The sequence below is a fragment of the Chenopodium quinoa genome, unplaced genomic scaffold (assembly GCF_001683475.1).
Source record: "Chenopodium quinoa cultivar QQ74 unplaced genomic scaffold, ASM168347v1, whole genome shotgun sequence".
Taxonomy (NCBI): domain Eukaryota; kingdom Viridiplantae; phylum Streptophyta; class Magnoliopsida; order Caryophyllales; family Amaranthaceae; genus Chenopodium; species Chenopodium quinoa.
Window position 1 is genome coordinate 1,578,447 of NW_018743051.1, and position 5,571 is coordinate 1,584,017.

The following is a 5,571-nucleotide window of genomic DNA, read 5'->3' on the forward strand; positions in this document are numbered from 1 at the left end:
ATGTGTTCAATGAGTTCGGAGGCAACCTATCAAGCCAATCACGTGCCTTGCCCGTTAAAGAGAATTTGAATATGCTTAACAAAATGTACTCTGAAGTCACCCCATTTGCCTTCACGGTGCTACAATACCATGTGAATTGCTTTAGATGCGCAATGGGATCCTCATGCTTTGCCCCGGAGAATTGATGACCCTCAATCAAGGTGATAAGGGCGGGCCTTATCTCAAAGTTGTTTGCTTCGATAGCGGGAGTAGCAATCCCACTTGCTTCTTGATATGGTGGAGGAAAACCAAACTCTCTCAAGATTTTGTTCGGAAGAGCCATTTCAAATTGGTGAAGAGGTGGAGAAGTTGGAGAATTTGTCCTTGGTGACTCCAATGGAATGGTGTCTCCACTAGACTCACTAGAACTAGAGTGATTGGAATCAACTACCACTTGTGGCTCACTTGATGTAGCACCACTAGCTATCGCCTTCTTTTCTCTTCGATTTGCCCTTATAACTTTATCAAGCTCAAGGTTCAACGGCACAAGAGGAAGTGTCCTATTGCTGCGTTTGGGCATAAACAAAGAAAACTAGATGGGAGATTAGTAGGTTAGTTAAAGAAAACAAAGAAAAATAAAGGTATACAAATGAACTAGTCTCACATATCTAATAAGTAACTCAATGCTTAACGCCATTCCTTGGCAACGGCGCCATAATTGTAGAGAGATAATCGGTCGTTAGACAATCACCCTAAAACCAAACAATATTTCTACCTAAACCAACCTAAGACAAGTCTAGGGTAAGTAGAGGATCATATCCACAGGGAATGGGTAAGGACACCAAAAGTATGAAACGGTTGCAATCTAGTTCGGTCACAAATTGGGGGTTTTGATTAGACACTAGGGGGAAATGGGAATCGACACCAACCAAACCAACGGATCAAATCAATAGGCAAACATGAACACAAATTGGGTGATAGAGAGGGCACTCAAAATTGTCTTCTATCAAAGCCACAACACTAAGCATTCCTAAACCAAACTCAACTAACAAGATAGGCCAACTAAGTCTTAACAACGGGAAGTAGACTACTAACTCGGGTTTGTCTTTTGATCAGTCCAAGAAAGCATTAAGGCACAAACAATTGGGATTTTGCATCTAATTGTCGCAACTAAGACTACTACATCATTCAAACAAGGAACCATAATCAAGAGGAATCTAGCATAATCATATAAGAAAAGGCATACACAACTAGACTCCATCTCTCAATGCAAGCATAAGAGTGGATACATGAGCAATAGGTGGCCATCCAATTACACATGCAATTAACCAATTCGTTAACAATCAATCATCAACCCAAAATGAACATGCAAGCACAAATTAAACATCAATCAAACCATGGCTTGGTTGGGTCTTCACCCAACCCCTAGCTAATTAACTACTCAGTAAACATGGTGAAGAACATCATAACAACAAATTCTAATTCTAGCATTAAATTAACAAGTTGAGAGAAATAGTAGGAATAAGGTAGATTGGACATGCAACAACAATTAAACAAGATCAAGAGAGAAATTAACAATTCAAAGTAAATAAAACTGAAATTAAAGAGTAAGGGATAGAGGAAAAGAGATTACTTAAAATGTTTCAAAGTTGAGAAATTGTTGAATTCAAGAGAACAATCTTCAATTAATCTATTACAATGATTGAATTTGAGAAGATCTAAGCTAATTAATGAGGGTTTAGAGAAACTAAGGGCCTAAGAAAACTAAAGGGAAAAGCTAGAAGATCCCAAAATCTGAATTCAAGCGTTCTATTTATATGCCCAAAAATTACATCGTAAAATCCGTCAAAAATCGAGTTTCATAACAGGAGGAGCGACCACTCCAGTAAGTAGGAGCACCCGCTCCTCTATATGGAGCGCCCGCTCCTGAGCTCTCTGCGTGCCCTCTCCTCGTGCAGCAGTTTGAGGCAGAATAGAGAGTATCAGGGAGGAGCGCTCGCTCCTTCAAGACTGCACGCCCGCTCCTTGAAGTGAAGGGGGTAGACAGATTGTGGTGGATTTAGGAGGAGCGCCCGCTCCTCTTGGGGTGCACGCCCACTCCTGCTTTGCTTTGCTTCCAAAATAGTTCTTCATGCTTATGCTATATAACCCATTTCTCATTGCATCTACAATCATGAACACACACATAAAAAAGATCGCGGAAGCCAAAAGCAATAAATGTGCACGAAAAGAGTTGAAAAAGGGATCGAAGTAGGGGAAAGAGTACAAAATCGTGTTTAAAGTGCCATGATAAGTGGACAAATAGTTGATAATATTATTACAATTTAGTTATTACATCATTTTCATATTATTTGGAACGATTTGACGTATGAAAGATAAAATAACAAGTTTGATGACCGGTTGAGATCACTTAAAGAAAACTCACATTAAAGTTCGGATTATTAAATAATTAATAATTCTAAGTTGGGATAATTTTGGGCAAATGAGCTAAAGTTCAAATTATTTTAGACAGTTTTTCCTTATTTTTAATCTTGTTTCCTTACCTTTTAAAAAGTAGGAGATTGTTCTTATGAATAGCGCACGGATCATTATACCACTCAAAATGATTTTTTTAACCTTCTTACCCCCAAGTGTAATTTTTGTAATTTTTCTTAAGACCCATCAATTAATTAGAAATTAAATGAATAATAGAATAATAAATTTTAAATTTTTATATATTTAATTTAATGGGGTTATGATTTTATTATTTACATGACAACATTAGTCACCGGACAATGAAAGGTTGTTGATTTATGTGGGAGTTTTATTTCTATATTTTGTAAAGATCAAAATTAATAACTTACACATAATTGTTTTTAAACACTAGTAGAATAAACAAAATGGCAAGCGGTTCAAACCCCACAATGGCAAGCGGTTTTGAACCGCTCGCTATTGGGGGGGCTTGCCAATGTCCATTTAAATGGCAAGCGGTTCAGAACCGCTTGCCATTGGAAGTAAAAGGGCAGCGGTTTTGGTGCCAAACCGCTGCCCATTAAGACTAAAAAAAATTTGTTTTCTTTTCACTGAAATTGGTAAACAACAAAATATATATAACATTAATATTTTTATTAATTAATTGATGTAAGTAATACATTTTCATAAAAAAATTAATACAAGTAATAAAATTAATACAAGTTCTGTCAAAAAAAAATAAAATTAATACAAGTTGTCTGAAAAAAAAAATCAATACGAGACAGCTCTTGTTCCACCACCAGAACCACCACCGTCCACGTGCACCACCATCCATGCGCACCGCGCACCACGCACCACCACCACCACCACCCACTAGATCCCAGCCCTTTTCGCCCACCACGACCCCCACCAACACAAAATCGGCCTGAAACAAACCAATTCAACCACACATCACCATTAAATTTTAAAAAAAAAACTTAAAAATAAAAAAAATAAAATAAGGGAACAAACCATGAATTCCACCAAAACCTCGAAATTTGCTTGAAATTTGGGTTTTAAGGGTCAAATTCGACCATAAAAACTCTAGATCTAGAGTTTTTATGGTCGAATTTGACCTAAAAAACTCGAAAACTCCACCAAATTAAAATCGAAACCAAAAAAAATTGGAACCCACAAATCGAAACCCACAAATCGGAACCCACAGGAGAAATAATGGAGGGAGGAGTGAGAAAAGGGAGGAGCGAGAAAGAGATCGAGAGAGGAGAAGTGAGAAAGAGTAGATCCACTGAGAAAAAAGGGGAGGAGAGAGAACGGGTGAAGGGTGAGCTGAGAGTGGGTTATAAAATGGGTAGGTTTTTTTTTTAAAAAAAAAGGCAAGCGGTTTATGGTACGAACCACTTGCCATTTGGGGATTTTGCAAGCGGCTCACACAAAACCGCTTACCATTTACAATTTGGCAAGCGGTTCATCCAAAACCGCTTGCCATTTACAATTTTGGAAGCGGAATTTCAAAACCGCTTGCCATTTGAGGCTTCCCATTTACTATTTTCTACTAGTGAAAGGACATTGAAACTAATAAAATTAATCTATGATTGTGCCGAAGTAGATGTACTAAAAAGAAAGGAAACCAAACTGATTACGGTGAAAAGGGGAAGAAAGCAAGAAGGGATTCAAGGGAATTATGGGGTGCATAGGGTTGATTTACTGCAAAACCAAATTGTTAGAAGCATTTTGTCTGAGTTCATTTTCTAATTATTTGTTAACTTAATTTTGAGCATCGTGAAATCATGTGTATCTAAATACTATTATGTATCAATGCCACTACTATATATGTATTATGATGTACATATACAACTATATGATGTACCGTTATAGCTGTCAAAAACCGACCTGAACTGGTGAATCCGAACCGTTTCGAACTGTTCCGAAAAGGAACCGAATTGCTATGAACCTGTTATTTTAAAACCGTAAACCGACCCGACCCGATTTTTTTAAAATCTGAAACTGAACCGATCCGAATGTTTGAGAACCGTTAATGAACCGTACCCGTTATCAAGCCAAACTGATACAACCTGAAACCGAGAACAACCCGAACCGAGTACTTCCGAACCCGATAGCAACCCGATCCATTGTAAACCGAAACCGATTAAACCCGACAAAAACATGATAAACCCAAATCGTTTACAACCTGTAACTTAAAGCCGAACACTATATTGTATTAAAAAAATCTGAATCAAAAGCTAATTTAACTCTAGATTTGTTATTATTATTTGATCCTGAAAATATTTATACAGAAAAAGGGACTTAGTTAAAGCTAAACAACTAATTAATACTCCGTATGATCTATTGGAATAACTAATTATAGAATGTTGAGGATATACTAAAATATATACGTTAACGTAACCCGTTTAAAACTGGCAAAACCAGTTTGTCAAACCGACTATGTTTAACTCGAGCCAAATTATGACCTGAACCGATTACAACCCAACCCGTTTAGGACCCGATATGTTTTGACCCAAAACCCGCTTTAAACTGACAAACACTGTTTTTAAACCGACCGACTTTAACCCGAACCGATTATGACCCGAACCAATTATAACCCGACCCGAAAAGAAACTGTAATAAAAACAAACCTAACCGAACCGACCCGAAATTATTTAAAACCGATCCGAACTGACCCGATAATAATTTCAACGCCCGTTAAAAACCGATCCGTTGTAAACCGATAAACCGAACCAAAAACCGAATCGCAAAACCGATTGACACCCCTAGATGTACCTTTTTGTTTCCAATTAGGCCAACGAACGCAAAAGATATATTAGTGTAACATTGTGTTTTTTCACTACTTAAATAAAGGTGCAACATGTTGTATCACATTTCCGAGAATATACTACAACATCGAAGACAAGAGCCTTCGACAATAGACGATTAACTCCATGTGAAGTGCAAACACAAGCCAAGAAAAATTAAGGGTAAGCAATATAGAGATATTCCTTTATTAGTCCATTAACCCCATGTTAAGTGCAAACACAAACCAAAAAAAATTAAGCCAAAAGGGTTGGTCATCCCGTGCATAACGCGCGCTTTGACGGCCCTAGTTGTATTAAAATTTAAAAATAACTATAAAAAAAATTAAAATTT